Source organism: Heterodontus francisci, chromosome 35, assembly GCF_036365525.1.
Source record: "Heterodontus francisci isolate sHetFra1 chromosome 35, sHetFra1.hap1, whole genome shotgun sequence".
NCBI lineage: Eukaryota > Metazoa > Chordata > Chondrichthyes > Heterodontiformes > Heterodontidae > Heterodontus > Heterodontus francisci.
This window is the reverse complement of record NC_090405.1, coordinates 26,820,551-26,838,051: the sequence shown is the minus strand read 5'-3', so window position 1 is coordinate 26,838,051 and position 17,501 is coordinate 26,820,551. Positions and strand designations below refer to the sequence as shown.

The 17,501-nt window shown below is 44.1% G+C and overlaps 2 non-coding genes across 2 annotated transcripts; both read left to right on the top strand.

Moving 5' to 3' along the window:
• Positions 1-442: 442 nt before the first annotated feature.
• On the top strand, positions 443-516 carry trnat-agu (transfer RNA threonine (anticodon AGU)). The gene has a single exon. It is a non-coding gene; the product is annotated as a tRNA-Thr (tRNA).
• Positions 517-9,851: 9,335 nt separating this feature from the next.
• trnar-ucg (transfer RNA arginine (anticodon UCG)) lies at positions 9,852-9,940 on the top strand. The gene is given in 2 exon segments: positions 9,852-9,888; positions 9,905-9,940. It is a non-coding gene; the product is annotated as a tRNA-Arg (tRNA).
• Positions 9,941-17,501: the final 7,561 nt, after the last annotated feature.

Sequence of the window (17,501 nt, the reverse complement as noted above, 5' to 3'; positions counted from 1 at the left end):
GTGTTCTGTAACCTTTCAGAAACAATTGAATTATGTATTTTCTTCCAAAACATTCATTCTCAGTCCTGGGAAAAATAGAGTATATGATTGACTGTATCGGTAAGTGGGAAAAGTTAAAATATGTTGTGACCAGTGGAGAAATGGGATGAGAATAAATAGTAGCAAAATACTGCAGATGCTGGAAATCTGAAATAAAAACAAGAAATGCTGGAACCACTCAGCAGGTCTGGCAGCATCTGTGGAAAGAGAAGCAGAGTTAACGTTTCAGGTCAATGACCCTTCTTTGGAAGTTCCGAAGAAGGGTCACTGACCCGAAACGTTAACTCTGCTTCTCTTTCCACAGATGCTGCCAGACCTGCTGAGTGGTTCCAGCATTTCTTGTTTTTATTTGAGAATAAATAGTGCCCTTCTCCAATTTCAACTGCACAAACACTTTCAATCTGGCTCAGTAGTTTAGTTGGTTACAGCACCTGTCTAGTAAACAGGAGATCCTGGGTTCAACTCCCAGCAGAGCCTTATTGCAGTGTGCTTTAGAAGTTTCCTAATCAATAATTTTATCGATGTCTTGTGAACTTTGACTTAGAATTCAAATTAGATAATGAATTTCAGTCACAGGAGAAAACAGCCATTGTGAAAGATGTGAGTTTGGAATGGCTGTTCCTCCTTGCACAGAAATTCAGTGCTGATATTTCAAAGGCAACTTCTTTCATAGAAGTTTGTTCACAGATGCATTCAACCTGGAAAACAGCACGACATTAATCTCACTGAAGGAAAGTGTGACCACGTTGTCTGTTTCAGAGTGTTTCTGTCGTTATGTGTTGCTTTCAACCGTGACTGGGACATGACGCAAGCGAGAGGGTTGAGCCGAGGTTTGGAATATTTGTCAGTCAGGAACAAGAAAAATCAAAGGAAGCAAATAAGAAAACCTGTGTCTCATGTGGTTACCGAGAGACGGTGAGAAGATATTAAACTTTGTTCTATTCAATACAGCTGTGATTAACTTTGACCTTTTCTGCCTTTTGCAAACAGTATTTGAAGTGTTTCGGTAACAGTGTTCAGTGGGGTCTGGGTGAGCAGCTGCGGAGTGTAACAGGGTCAGGACTGGATGCAGGAAGTTCTCTGACAGTCTCTCTCTCTCTCTCTCTCTGATGGGTTTGAGTTGATTTTCAACTGGCAGCTGTTGGTGTTTCAATAAATGAAAGAAGTTCCCTCCACCCATTTTTTGGACAGACAGTGTATTCCAAGGATGTAAAGGGTTAATGCTGAAGACAGTGGGATCAACCCCTCCCACTGTCAGAGTGATGATGTAACAGTCACATGAGATGAGGTTTGGGAGAAGAGAGAGCAGCACCAAGGATGCTAGCTCAGGAGGCTTGATGAGTGTGCATATAGTATTGTGTAAATTAGAAAAGAGTTCTTAGTTCTTTCAGCTGGAGATGTGTCCAGAAAATATCGAGAAACTCACAATTTTATTATTCAGGAGTCGAAACACAGATATTAATTCCAAGTGACAGTTCTGGGTTCATTTAACAAAACAAAGGTAGAGAATAATATGACTCACTGATTGAAATCCCCCAGTGAGGAGACAGTTAAACAGGTGATCTGTTGGGGCATCCTTCAATCCAAGGTTTCGGCAGCATTTAATCTCTCTTTTTGGTGAAATTCTTTGTTATTTGCATCTTCTTTTTAATCCAGCTTTGATGGGTGGGTGAAAAAACTCAAAAAAACTGAACAGTTCCATCCTTTCTTTTCTTCCTTCTTCCCTTCTTTCCATCAGTTTCGTTTTTCTGTCCCAGATCAATATCATGATGAGAATCCCAATTTAATCTGCTGTTTTATCCATTCCAATCAAAATTCAACATTCCAATCAAATCTATTTGTTATTCCACAGTGTCTCTCCATGTGTTTTACTCTGTTGTATTCTCTCACAGTCTGTTTGATGATCAATGTTACATCTCACTCTCTGTTCTGGTGAAGATCAGAAGCAGTGATATCTGTTTTCACCACCCACCAAGTCGGCCTGAAGCTGTGCCTCGCCGATCATGTGGAGTTAGGAACATAGGAGCAGGAGTCGGCCATTCAGCCCATTGAGCCTGCCCCACCATTCAATATGATCATGGCTGATCATCCACTTCAATACCCTTTTCCCCACACTTTCCTCATATTCCCTTATGTCATTTGTATTTAGAAATCTGTCAATCTCTGCTTTAAACATATTCAATGACTGAGCTTCCACAGCCCTCTGGGGTAAAGAATTCCAAAGATTCACAACCCTCTGAGTAACAACATTTCTCCTCATCTCTGTCCTGTGTCCTTGGGGGTGCTTTTGCTAACGCTGTTGGGGAGGGTTTAAAATAATGTGGCAGGGGGATGGGAACCAAATGAGGAGGTCAGTGGACAGTAAGGAGGTAGTAACTAAAGCCTGTAAGGAACTAGATAATGAAGTCAGCGTGACTAAGGGGAAGAGTAGGCAGGAAGCAGATGATGAACGCAAAGGGACTGGTGGTCTGAGGTGCATTTGTTTTAATGCAAGAAGTGTAGTAGGAAAGGCAGATGAACTTAGGGCTTGGATTAGTACCTGGGAGTATGATGTTATTGCTATTACTGAGACTTGGTTGAGGAAAGGGCACGTTTGGCAACTAAATATCCCAGGATATCGATGTTTCTGGCGGGATAGAGAGGGAGGTAAAAGGGGTGGAGGAGTTGCATTACTGGTCAAAGAGGATATCACAGCTGTGCTGAAGGAGGGCACTATGGACGACTCGAGCAGTGAGGCAATATGGGCAGAATTCAGAAATAGGAAGGGTGCGGTAACAGTGTTGGGGCTGTACGACAGGCCTCCCAACAGCAAGCATGAGATAGAGGTACAAATATGTAAACAGACTATGGAAAGATGTAGGAGCAACAGGGTGGTGGTGATAGGAGATTTTAATTTTCCCAACATTGACTGGGATTCACTTAGTGTTAGAGGTCCAGATGGAGCAGAATTTGTAAGGAGCATCCAGGAGGGTTTTCTAGAGCAGTATGTAAATAGTCCAACTCGGGAAGGGGCCGTACTGGACCTGGTGTTGGGGAATGAGCCCGGCCAGGTGGTTGAAGTTTCAGTAGGGGACTACTTTGGGAATAGTGATCACAATTCCGTCAGTTTTAGAATACTCATGGACAAAGATGAGAGTGGTCCTAAAGGAAGAGTGCTAAATTGGAGGAAGGCCAACTATACCAAAATTCGGCAGGAGCTGGGGAATGTAGATTGGGAGCAGCTGTTTGAAGATAAATCCACATTTGATATGTGGGAGGCTTTTAAAGAGAGGTTGATTAGCGTGCAGGAGAGACATGTTCCTGTGAAAATGAGGGATAGAAATGGCAAGATTAGGGAACCATGGATGACAGGTGAAATTGTGAAACTAGCTAAGAGGAAAAAGGAAGCATACATAAGGTCTAGGCGGCTGAAGAAAGACAAAGCTTTGGAAGAATATCGGGAATGTAGGACCAATCTGAAACGAGGAATTAAGAGGGCTAAAAGGGGTCATGAATATCTTTAGCAAACAGGGTTAAGGAAAATCCCAAAGCCTTTTATTCATATATAAGGGGCAAGAGGGTAACTAGAGAAAGGATTGGCCCACTCAAGGACAAAGGAGGAAAATTATGCGTGGAGTCAGAGAAAATGGGTGAGATTCTAAACGAGTACTTTGCATCGGTATTCACCGAGGAGAGGGACATTACGGATGTTGAGGTCAGGGATAGATGTTTGATTACTCTTGGTCAAGTCGGCATAAGGAGGGAGGAAGTGTTGGGTATTCCAAAAGGCATTAAGGTGGACAAGTCCCCAGGTCCGGATGGGATCTATCCCAGGTTACTGAGGGAAGCGAGAGAGGAAATAGCTGGGGCCTTAACAGATATCTTTGCAGCGTCCTTAAACACGGGTGAGGTCCCGGAGGACTGGAGAATTGCTAATGTTGTCCCCTTGTTTAAGAAGGGTAGCAGGGATAATCCAGGTAATTATAGACCGGTGAGCCTGACGTCAGTGGTAGGGAAGCTGCTGGAGAAGATACTTAGGGATAGGATCTATTCCCATTTGGAAGAAAATGGGCTTATCAGTGATAGGCAACATGGTTTTGTGCAGGGAAGGTCATGTCTTACCAACTTAATAAAATTCTTTGAGGAAGTGACAAAGTTGATTGATGAGGGAAGGGCTGTCATATACATGGACTTCAGTAAGGCGTTTGATAAGGTTCCCCATGGTAGGTTGATGGAGAAATTGAAGTCGCATGGGGTCCAGGGTGTACTAGCTAGATGGATAAAGAACTGGCTGGGCAACAGGAGACAGAGAGTAGCAGTGGAAGGGAGTTTCTCAAAATGGAGACATGTGACCAGTGGTGTTCCACAGGGATCCGTGCTGGGACCACTGTTGTTTGTGATATACATAAATGATTTGGAGGAAAGTATAGGTGGTCTGATTAGCAAGTTTGCAGACGACACTAAGATTGGTGGAGTAGCAGATAGTGAAGGGGACTGTCAGAGAATACAGCAGAATATAGATAGATTGGAGAGTTGGGCAGAGAAATGTCAGATGGAGTTCAATCCAGGCAAATGCGAGGTGATGCATTTTGGAAGATCCAATTCAAGAGTGAACTATACAGTAAATGGAAAAGTCCTGGGGAAAATTGATGTACAAAGAGATTTGGGTGTTCAGGTCCATTGTTCCCTGAAGGTGGCAACGCAGGTCAATAGAGTGGTCAAGAAGGCATACGGCATGCTTTCCTTCATCGGACGGGGTATTGAGTACAAGAGTTGGCAGGTCATGTTACAGTTGTATAAGACTTTGGTTCGGCCACATTTGGAATACTGCGTGCAGTTCTGGTCGCCATATTACCAAAAGGATGTAGATGCTTTGGAGAGGGTGCAGAGGAGGTTCACCAGGATGTTGCCTGGTATGGAGGGCGCTAGCTATGAAGAGAGGTTGAGTAGATTAGGATTATTTTCATTAGAAAGACGGAGGTTGAGGGGGGACCTGATTGAGGTGCACAAAATCATGAGAGGTATAGACAGGGTGGATAGCAAGAAGCTTTTTCCCAGAGTGGGGGATTCAATTACGAGGGGTCACGAGTTCAAAGTGAGAGGGGAAAAGTTTAGGGGGGATATGCGTGGAAAGTTCTTTACGCAGAGGGTGGTGGGTGCCTGGAACGCGTTGCCAGCGGAGGTGGTAGACGCGGGCACGATAGCGTTTTTTAAGATGTATCTAGACAGATACGTGAATGGGCAGGAAGCAAAGAGATACAGACCCTTAGAAAATAGGCGACAGGTTTAGATAGAGGATCTGGATCGGCGCAGGCTTGGAGGGCCGAAGGGCCTGTTCCTGTGCTGTAATTTTCTTTGTTCTTTGTTCTAAGTGGTTTCCCCCTTATTTTGAAATTGCATCACCTGGTTCTCGACTCCCCAACCAGGAGAAACATCTCAGCTGCATCTACCCTGACTGTCCTTTAAGTATTTTGTGGGTTTCAATGGGATCACCTCTCATTCTTTGAAACTCTAGAGAATACAGCCCGTTTCCCCAATCTCTCTTCATAGGACAGTCCCACCATCCCAGGAACAAGTCTGATGAACCTTTGTTGCACTCCCTCTGTGGCAATAATATCCTTCCTAAGGTAAGGGGACCAAAACTGCACACAGTACTCCAAGTGCGGTCTAACCAAGGTTCTTTACAATTGAAGCAAGAATTCACTATTCCTGTACTCAAATCCTCTTGTGATAAAGGCTAACATACCAATAGCCTTCTTAATTGCTTGCTGCACCTGCATGTTAGCTTTCAGTGACTTATTGTCATGGACACCCATGTCACCCTTATATTCCGTACCTCAGCTAGTAAAGGAAAGGATTCCATATATCTGCTGAACCAGCTTATTGACCTGTCCTGCTACTTCAGGGATCTGTGGACATTCACTCCAACGTCCCTCACTTCCTCTACACCGTTCAGTGTTCTCCCGTTAATTGTGTATTCCTTTGCCTTTTTTTACGTCTGTTCTCGCTGTTCCCTGCTCTCCGAGTGAACTCTTGCTCCCTCTCTCTCCTGGGCTCTTTATGCTCCACTTCGCTTTCACTGTTTCCCGCTCTCTTAATGTATCAATATTTGTTTGCCTTGCGTTTAATTTAAAATATGGATTAACTGTATTTTACAGTTGTAGGTTTTATTTGGTAGTCCTGTACAAGTTGTGGATTGGTATTTAATATTTAGCTCTGTGAAAACGAGGGGCGGCACAGTGGCGCAGTGGTTAGCACCGCAGCCTCACAGCTCCAGGGACCCGGGTTCGATTCCGGGTACTGCCTGTGTGGAGTTTGCAAGTTCTCCCTGTGTCTGCGTGGGTTTTCTTCGGGTGCTCCGGTTTCCTCCCACAAGCCAAAAGACTTGCAGGTTGATAGGTAAATTGGCCATTATAAATTGTCACTAGTATAGGTAGGTGGTAGGGAAATATAGAGACAGGTGGGGATTAGATTAGATTAGATTAGAGATACAGCACTGAAACAGGCCCTTCGGCCCACCGAGTCTGTGCCGAACATCAACCACCCATTTATACTAATCCTACACGAATCCGATATTCCCAACAAACATCCCCACCTGTCCCAATATTTCCCTACCACCTACCTATCCGCCCGGATGTTTGGTAGGAATATGGGATTAGTGTAGGGTTAGTATAAATGGGTGGTTGATGGTCGGCACAGACTCGGTGGGCCGAAGGGCCTGTTTCAGTGCTGTATCTCTAATCTAATCTAATAACTTTCAATCTTATACATGGGCTGGTCTGCAAGCTCCAAGTCCTTCATTTTGTAGTAATGGAATTGATACTGTATCTTTCAGTCTTAATCTCTGTGGGATTTTTGAACTGGTATGTAATGCATAGCTCGGTCTCACGTCTGATGTACATTATTGGGATTCAAAGGATGATAGGAAATAGGGGCATTAGGCCATTCAGCCCATCGAGCCTGCTCCAACATTCAAACAGATCGTGGATGATCATCTACCTCTACGCCATTTTTCCCTGCTATCTCCATATCCCTTGATCTTGTTAGTATTTAGAAATCTATCGATTTATGTCTTGAATATGTTCAATGATTGAGGCTCCACAGCCCTCTGGGATAAAGAATTCCACAGAGTTCCCACCCTCTGAGTAAAGAAATTCCTGCTCATCTCAGTCTCAAATGGCCTGTCCTTATTCTGAGACTGTATCTCCTTGTTCTAGAATGACCAGACAGAGGAAACATCCTCTCCATATCTACCCTGTCACGCCCTGTAAGAATTTTGTAAGTTTCAATGAGATCACCTTTCATTCTTCGAAACTCCAGAGAATTTCGGCCCAGTTTCTGCAGTCTCTCATCATAAGACAATCCCACCATCCCAGGGGATTAGTCTGGTGAATCTCCGTTGCACTCTCTCCATGACAAGTCTATCCTTCCTTAGATAAGGAAACCAAAATTGTACAGAATATTCCAGGTGCAGTCTCATTTAGACTTTATACAATGAAGCAATACATGATTAACCATGTACTCAAATCCCCTTTCAATGAAGACAACATACCATTTGCATTCTTAATTGCTTTCTGCACCTGCACACTAGCTTTTCGTGTCTCATGAACAAGGACACCCAGGTCCCTTTGGACATCAACACTTCCCAACCTCTCACCATTTAAGAAATACTCTGTCTTTCTGTTTATTCTACCAAAGTGGAGAACTTCACACTTATTTACATTATATTCCATCTGCCATGTTCTTGCCCATTCACTTACCCCGTCCAAATCCCCTTGAAGCCTCCTTGCATTCATTCTGTTCATTTCAATCAGGCAAATTTTGTCTGTTCAATTTCAAGTTTTATATTTAAAATGTGGCCATGGTGACAGAGTTTATTTAGATCTGATAGTGAGTTTGTTTTTGGACTGTGATTGATGTATCAACCTATCACCTGTATTGAATTGGAGTGAAATAGAAACAACTTCTGTCTCTCCCGCTGTTGTTTGACTGTTGGATTGAAAATGTGTCTCTTGACTTTGGGATCAGTGTCTGTCTGACTACTTCTTTTGTTTGTTCCAGTGGAACTGATGAGCTGGCAGTATCTCTGTGCTTTGGGAGTGATCCTGTACCTACTGTGTGTTGGAACGAGCTCGCTGCACTTTTCCTTGTGTCCAAGAATCACCACATCCATTCAGGTTCCTTCATGTATTTTCCTGCAGGAATGAAAGAACTGGTGAGGTAGAAGATACAAAAGCGATCAATGTAATCGTCCCAATAATAATCATTATGAACAATCACAAAATGAAAACCAGGAACACAAACAGTGTCAGTGTCTGACTCCACTGCAGTACTGTAACATTCAGCTTCTGTTTACCAGGTGTTTGCAGTGGTTTTACAACAAGTTTGTGACATTCAGAAAGAACACAAGCCCTGCACTGCTCAATGACTGGGACTGTCCGATAGAGCAGTGACCTTTACACAGTCACATTTCTATTTCAACGGAAAACAAGCAGCCACTATTGAAAATGTGCCTTTCACACTTCTCACCTGGTGTCTGCAATAAATGCTCTTTGTCTAACTGTCCACATCGTTATTTTGCGGCTATTTTTCCGCCACTGTTCACGATCCAACAAACAGTGAGAGACTGGAACTAAAGCAGGAAAATTCCCTCTCCTTTGGGTGGTGAAATTGTCAGTGATTTTCAATAGTGATTTCTTCCCATTGTGTCTCCCTGAGCCTGTACAGACACTGTCCGAGAATGAACTCTCCCTTCCCCGTGTCCCCGGCTCACTCCATGTTCCGGGAGCAGCTCCTGCTCCACAGTGTCTGTTCCAAACACTCCCCGACTCCCCCTCAACTTCCCACCACTCAATGCTAATCTCTGAGCACATCTGCGGACACGCTCCCAAAGCAGTGGCTGCTGGAAGCAGATGCTGTTTGTTCCCTTCCCCCGGGCCCGGGAAGTCTCCATTAGCAGCTGATTTAAAGCATCTTCCCCTGATTGAGTGAATGGCCTCACAGACTGGGTTGGGGAAAGGCTGCGCATGCACTCCACTCCTCATTGTGACGTCACACTGGGGGCGGGGCTGCATCGCGCATGCGCAGATCCCTGCTGCAATTCAGCACTCAAACATCAATGGGAACTTTCCCCATTTCACCCTCATCAAAGTCCCAAAGAAAGTGAAGAGGGGCTTGGACTGGAGGGAGGGAGGGGCGGGGTAGGGGGAACCTAGAACCCAGAAAGCTGCCCACTTGCCCCATTTAGATGCTCAATTTGCGGTCATTCCCTGCAGGGGGTTTGTTATTATTGAGCCCCTCCTGGTAAAACAATCCGATAGAAAGAGGGGAGAAAGGAGGGAGCCGGTGTGCTTGCTGGGACCTTGCAGAATTCATTTCAGCAGCAAAAGTCCCGGGTTATATTAACCCGAGTGAAACACGCTGTCAGTGAGAGGGAAACCGAACGGCCCTTTTCATCTTTGCATTGGAAACAAAGTAGAGCCGGAAGTGCGGCGAGCAGAGCAGACACACAAGCTCAATGACAGGAGAGCTCGGCCGTGCCTGAGTTTCAGCTCCCGGCTCTTACATTTCCTCATCCACACTGTCTTTACTGTGGATGTTCAGGGGTTCCTTGTCGGATCTGAGGACTGTATCCATTAAACATTCTGAGCCAGGAGATCCACACACTCTCTGTTATCAAGATTTATGGGCAGGAATGTTTCAAAACTTTGTCTATTAAATCATTGTATTATTCACAGAACGAATGAGGCAATCGGTTCATTATTCAGGCCTTGAACTTGGTTTGGGTAGACCGAAAACTGAGAGGTTCAGCACCTCTCCGTTCTTTCACTATTGGCCGTGTGGCCTAATGGATAAGGTGTCTGACTTCGGTGTATTTAACGAGGTTATCAGAAGATTGCAGGTTCGAATCCTGCCATGGTCATTTTGGGCGATCACTGTTTCGCACCACAGCCTCACAGCTCCAGCGACCCGTGTTCAGTTCTGGCTAATGTCTGTGCGCAGTTTGAGTTCTCCCTGTGACTGCGTGTGTTTCCTCGCACAGCCAAAGACTTGCAGATTGATTGGTAAATTGACCGTTGTGAATTGCCCCGAGTGTTTGTCGGTGGTGGGGGATGTGGTCGAGAATATGGCATTGATGTAGGATTAGTATAAATGGGTGGTTGTTGGTCGGCACAGACTTGATGGGCCGAAGGGCCTGTTATAGTGCTGCATCTATTAATAAATAACTTATTTTTTTGATGAAATAACAGAAAAGGTTGATGAAGGGAAAGCAATGGATGTTGTCTATATGGATTTTCAGAAAGCGTTTGACAAACTACCGCATAAAATGCTGGGTAACAAAACTGAGGCTCTTGGAATAGGAGGATCAGTATCTGCTTAGATTAAAAAATGTGGGAAACATCAAAAAAAGTGAGTTGTGATATTTGGTTGTTTTTCAGAATGGAAGATGGTGAACAGTGATGTCCACAAGGGTCAGTGTCAGGACCACCATATATAGAAATGACTTGAATATTGGAATCACAGAATCACAGAATTGTTACTGCACAGAAGGAGGCCATTTGGCCCATCGTGTCTGCACTGACTCTCCAAATGAGCAATTCACCTCATATCACTTCCCCGTCTTCTCCCCATAATCCTGCACATTCTTCCTTTTCAGATAACAGTCTAATTCCCCTTTGAATTCTTCAATTGAACCTGCCTCCATCACATTCTCAGGCAGTTCATACTTTAACCACTCGCTGTGTGAAAAAGTTTTTCCTCATGTCGCTTTTGCTTCTTTTACCAATTACTTTAAATCTGTGCCCTTTCATTCTCGATCCTTTCACAAGTGGGAACAGTTTCTCCCTCTCCACTCTGTCCACACCCCTCATCATTTTGAATACCACTATGAAATCTCCTCTTAGCCTTCTTTTCTCCAAGGAAAACAATCCTAACTTCTCCAATCAATCTTCATAACTGAAGTTCCTCATCCCTGGAACCATTCTCATGAATCTTTTCCGTAATCTCTCCAATGCCTTCACATCTTTCCTAAAGTGTGGCACCCAGAACTGGACGCAGTACTTCAGCTGAGTCTAGTGTCTTGTACAAGTTCAACATGACCTCCTTGTTCTTGTACTCTATGCCTCTGTTACTAAAGCCGAGGATACTGTATGCTTTATTAACCACTCTCTCAACCAATGACTTATACCCCCAGGTCCCTCTGCTCCTGGACCCCCTTTAGAATTGTACCCTTTATTCTATATTGTCTCTCCATGTTCTTCCTACCAAAATGAATCAATTCACATTTCTCGGCATTGAACTTCACCTGTCATCTGTCCTCCCATTCCACCAACTTGTCTATGTCCTTTTGAAGTTCTACACTATCATCCTTACAGTTCACAATGCTTCCAATTTTCGTATCATCCATAAACTTTGAAATTCTGCCCTGTACACCAAGGTCTAGGTCATTAATATATATCAGGAAAGGCAAGGGTCCCAACACTAACTCCTGGGGAACTCCACTACAAACCTTCCTCTAGCCCGAAGAACATCCATTGATCACTACTCTTTGTTTCCTGTCACTCAGCCAATTCCATGTCCATGTTACTACTGTCCCTTTTATTCCATGAGTTATAACTTTGTTCACAAGTCTGTTGTGTTGCACTGTATCAAACTCCTTTTGAAAGTCAATAAAAGCAAAATACTGCAGATGCTAGAAAGCTGAAATATAAACAAAAAGTGCTGGAAATACTCAGCAGGTCTGGCAGCATCTGTGGAGAGAGAAACAGAGTTAATGTTTCAGGTCAGTGACCTTTCAGATGCTGCCAGACCTTTTGAAAGTCCATGTACACCACATCAACAGCATTGCCCTCATCATCCCTCTCTGTTACCTCATTAAAAAACTCCAGCAGGACAGTTAAACATGATTTTCCCTGAAGAAGTCCATGCTGGCTTTCTTGAATTAACCCACATTTGTCCATGGGACTATTAATTTTGTCCCGAATTATTCTTTCGAGAAGTTTTCCCACCACCAAAATTGAACTGACTGGGGAGTGAGACGAGGTGAGTTGCTCTGACAGAGAGCCAGCACGGGTTTGACAGGCCGAACGACCTCCTTCTGTGCTGTAGCCATTCTATGATTGTATGATTCTAGCGACAACTGTTGGTGGAGAGGCAGTGATGCAGGAATGGGTTGACAGAAAGGGGAAAGTCTGGGCTGGTGTGTGTTCGGGTTTGTGAATAAAGGTGATTTGGAAGCTGTGTTCCAAATTGAAGTGTTTACTGGAAGGAAGAAGTTGATGTAAATAAAGAGTAAAACGTGTTAAGATGAAGCGTGGTGTGAATGTGGATAGCAGTAAATATTGTGTTGGTGAATTATTTGTGTTAATAAACTTCCACTGCGCCCTCTGCTGCAGGCTGCTGTTTATATCCAGCTGTGTATTAGTGCTGTGTGTTCGCGAGAAAAATGTTTGTTTCAACGCTGTTTATAAAGCAATAGCATTGCACTCAAACAGTCCCAGACATAGCAACACACGTACAAAAGCAAAATACTGCGGATGCTGGAAATCTGAAACATAAACAGAAAATGCTTGAAATAGTCAGCAGGTCTGGCAGCATCTGTGGAGAGAGAAACAAAGTTAATGTGAGCTAAGGAAACAGACCTGAACTGTTAACTGTTTCTCTCTGCACAGATGCTGCCAGACCAACTGAGCATTTCCAGCATTTTCTGTTTTTATTACAGCAACACAGGTGTTGGGAGGCTCAACCTGGCTACACAATGTTACAAGGACGCTGAGTAACACCATCGACAACGGGACAGAGAGAAAAACACACAGAAAACCAAGAATAGACTGTGAGGAAGCAAAAGTGAGGGACAGAGAGAGAGACATGACTGAGATGGCGAAACAAGGCATTTGTATGATTGTAATAAAAGCAAAATACTGCGGATGCTGGAAATCTGAAACAAAAACAAGAAATGCTGGAATCACTCAGCAGGTCTGGCAGCATCTGTGGAAAGAGAAGCAGAGTTAACGTTTCGGGTCAGTGACCCTTCTTCGGAACTGACAAATATTAGAAAAGTCACAGATTATAAACAAGTGAGGTGGGGGTGGCGCAAGAGATAACAAAGGAGAAGGTGCAGATTGGACCGGGCCACATCGCTGACCAAAAGGTCACGGAGAAAAGGCAAACAATATGTTAATGGTGTGTTGAAAGACAAAGCATTAGTACAGATTAGGTGTGAATACACTGAATATTGAACAGCAGCAAGTGCAAACCTGAAGAAAAACAACCTGAAAAAAACAGTGGGTAAGCAAACTGAACAAACTAAGATGAAATGAAATAAATGCAAAAAAAGATTGTAAAAAATGTAAAAAGGAATGTAAAAAAAAGGAAGAAAAAATAACTAAAAATGAAAGTAAAATGGGGGGCTGTCATGCTCTGAAATTGTTGAACTCAATGTTCAGTCCGGCAGGCTGTAGTGTGCCTAATCGGTAGATGAGATGCTGTTCCTCGAGCTTGCGTTGATGTTCACTGGAACACTGCAGCAATCCCAGGACAGAGATGTGAGCATGAGAGCAGGGGGTAGTGTTGAAATGGCAAGCAACCGGAAGCTCAGGGTCCTGCTTGCGGACTGAGCGGAGATGTTCCGCAAAGCGGTCACCCAGTCTGCGCTTGGTCTCCCCAATGTATTTGTATGATTGTGTTCTCCCTGTTATCTGAAGGTATTTCCTGTTGTGTAAATATGTTTACTGTTGTGTAAAGATGTCCCCTGTTGTTGTGTAAAGGTTTTCCCTGTTATTGTTTTATTTTCTGTTCCTGACCGCCTCCTCACTGTGACCATTTGTCCTGGTTGTATTGTGGCCAACATCACCATCTGGTGGTGGAGACGAGGCTCTGCAGGAAGGGGTTGACAAAGTGGGAGAGACTCGGCTGGTCCGTGTTTGCAGTTTGTGCAGCTTGTGTTCGTGTGAGCAAAAGTGAGTTGTTACTGATTGATGTGTTCACTAGAAGAAAAAAGCTGATTGCAAGGAGTGCCTTAGGAAGCATTTTGTTATGATGTTTTAAAAGTGAACTGTTTGTGTTACTACCGAACATAAATAGCAGAGAATGGTTTCGATCCATTGACTTCTGGGTTATGGGCCCAGCACGCTTCTGCTGCGCCACTCTGTTAACTACTGTTTTAAATTTTATCTGCCTGTTAGTGAAATATGTTCATTTCCCCAATATTTTTATAAAAATAGGATTGTCTTCTGAATGCTCAAGAATCCCAGACTCAGCAACACACGTGCTGACGGACTCACCCTCATTGCACAATGACACAAGGACACTGAGTAACAGCACCGACAATGAGGGAGGCAGAGAAAGACACACAGAAAACCAGGAAGATATTATCAGGACCCAGAAGGGAACAGACAGAGAAAGACACACAGAAAACCAGCAAGAGACAGCAAGAGACCAATGATTTATGTAATCGTGTTCTCTATTGTGTAAAGATGTCCCCTGTGTTTTTAAAATATTTTTCCTGCTGTGTAATATGTTCTCTGTTGTGTAACTATATTCGCTGTTGTGTCAAGATGTTCTCTGTTATTGTGTAAAATGGTTCCCTGTTGGGTAAAGATCTTCTCAGTTGTGTAAATATGATCCGTCTTGTGTAAAAGTGTTCCGGGTTGTTTAAATATGTTCCCTGCTCTGTAATGTAGAGCTGAGTCTGCACTAATGGAATTGCTGCAGTATCTTCCAGTCTGATACTGTATGAGGGCTGGAATGTGATCCAACGCACAGTATATACAAATTAAATTGCTATTGTATCTTTTAGTTTCACAATCCGGGGGAGTTTTAAACTGAAATCTCAGTTTGTATCTCAGGTTATGCTATCTTTCAGATTCTCTCAATCTGATATCACACTTGAGATTTAGACTTAAGAAAGGATGTACTGGCATTGGAGGAGTTCAAAAGAGATTCACTCAGCTGATTCCTGAGATGAAGGGGTTGACTTATCAAGAATGGCTAAACAGGTTATTCATTCGAGTTCAGAAGAATGAGGGGTGATCTTTTTGAAACGAACAAGATTCTGAGGGTGCTTAACAGGGTGAAGAAGGGTCTCTGACCTGAAACATTAACTCTGCTTCTCTCTTCACAGATGCTGCCAGACCTGCTGAGTATTTCCAGCATTTCTTGTTTTTATTAACAGGGTCGATGTTGAGAAGATGTTTCCACGAGTGGGGGAATCTCAAACTAGGCGACATAGTTACAGAATAAGGGGACACTCATTTAAAACTGAGATGCAAAGGAATTTCTTCTCTCAGAGGGTAGTGAATGTCTGGAATTATCTACCCCAGACAGTTGTGGAGACGAGATCACTGAAAGTATTTAAAGAGGAAGTAGATAGATTTTTGAAATATTGGAGAGTTGAGGGCTATGAAGAGCTGGCATGAAAGAGGAATTGAGGTCTGGGGCAGATCAGCCCTGATCTTACTGAATGGCAGGGCAGGCTTGAGGGGCCGAATGGCCTACTCCTGCTCCTATTTCTTATGTTATGTTATATCTAATGTATATGTCAGGATGCACTATGGGAATTAATACTGAAACTTATAAACTCATAACGTGTGTCAATATTGGGCTGATATTTAACTTGAATCTCAGAGTACATTATTGTGGTTAATTCTGTAACTTTGAAAAGGGAACTCTGTGCCATAATGAAAACAAGATATGCTGGAAATACTCAGCAGGTCAGGCAGCATCTGTATAGAGAGAAGCAGAGTTAACGTTTCAGGTCAGTGACCTTTCATCAGATGAGAAACTGATCAATCCACTGTTACAATAACTCCATCTCTGACTCCCTCCTGACAGTAACTAATCCTTTCACAGAGACTGTGGGTGGTTCTGAAAAGAGCCTTTGGGTTATGAAATGACATTTTTCCACTTTACTTTTTCTGGGAGTTCAGAGCGCTGAGAATGATTCTCACTGACATGTACAGGGCAACAGACCGACTGATTTGGCATAACGGTGTAACTAATGTTTGGGCTAACTCATGGCATCAGGTCAAACATGGGCAAGGAAACCTCATGCTGATTATCACCTACCACCCCCTCCCAACCAACCCCTCTCCCCGCCCCTCAGCTGATGAGTCAGTACTCCTCTATGTTGATCACCACTTGGAGGGAGCACTGAGGTGGAACAGGGCGCAGAATGTAGTCTGGCTGGGGGATGTCAATGTCCATCACCATGAGTGGCTCGGTAGCACCACTACTGACCATGCTGGCCGAGTCCTAAAGGACATAGCTGCTCGATTGGGTCTGCAGTAGGTGGTGAGGGAACTAACAAGAGGGAAAAACATACTTGACCTCATCCTCACCAATCTGCCTGCCGCAGATGCATCTGTCCATGACAGTATTGGTAGGAGTGACCACTGCACAATCCTTGTGGAGATGAAGTCCCGTCTTCACATTGAGGATACCCTCTATCGTGTTGTGTGCCACTACCACTGTGCTAAATGGGATAGATTTTGAACAGATCTAGCAATGTATAACTGGGCATCCATGAAGTGCTGTGGACCATTAGCAGCAGCAGAATTGTACTCAACCCCAATCTGTCACCTCATGGCCCGGCATATTCCCCCACTCTAACATTACCAACAAGCTGGGGATCAACCCTAATTCAATGAAGAGTGCAGGAGGGCATGCCAGGAGCAGCACCAGGCATACCTTGAAATGAGCCGTCAGCCTGATGAAGCTACAGCCCAGGACTACTTTCATGCCAAACAGCAGAAGCAGCATGTAATAGACAGGGCTAAGTGATCCCACAACCAACGGATCAGATCTACACCCTGCCACATCCAATGATGAATGGTGGTGGACAATTAAACAACCAACAGGAGGAGGTGGCTCCACAAATACCCCCAACCTCAATGATGGGGGAGCCCAGCACATCAGTGCAAAAGACAAGGATGAAGAATTTGCAACAATCTTCAACCAGAAGTGCCGAGTGGATTATCCATCTCGGCAACCTTCTGAAGTCCCCAGCATCACAGATGCCAGTCTTCAGCCAATTCAGTTCACTCCAGGTGATATCAAGAAACGAATGAAGGCATTGGATACAGCAAAGGCTACAGGCCCTGGCAATATTCCGGCAATGGTACTGAAGACCTGTGTTCCAGAACTTGCCGCGCCCCTAGCCAAGCTGTTCCAGTACAGCTACAACACTGGCATCTACTCGGCAATGTGGAAAATTGCCCAGGTATGTCCTGTACACAAATAGCAGGACAAATCCAACCCGGCCAATTGCTGCCGCATCAATCTACTCTCAATCATCAGTATAGTGATGGAAGATGTCATTGACAGTGCTATCAAGTGGCACTTGCTTCACAATAACCTGTTCAGTGACACTCAGTTGGGTTCCGCCAGGGCCATTCAGCTCCTGACGTCATTACAGCCTTGGTTCAAACAAGGACAAAAGAGCTGAACTCAAGAGGTGAGGTGAGAGTGTCTGCCCTTGACATCAA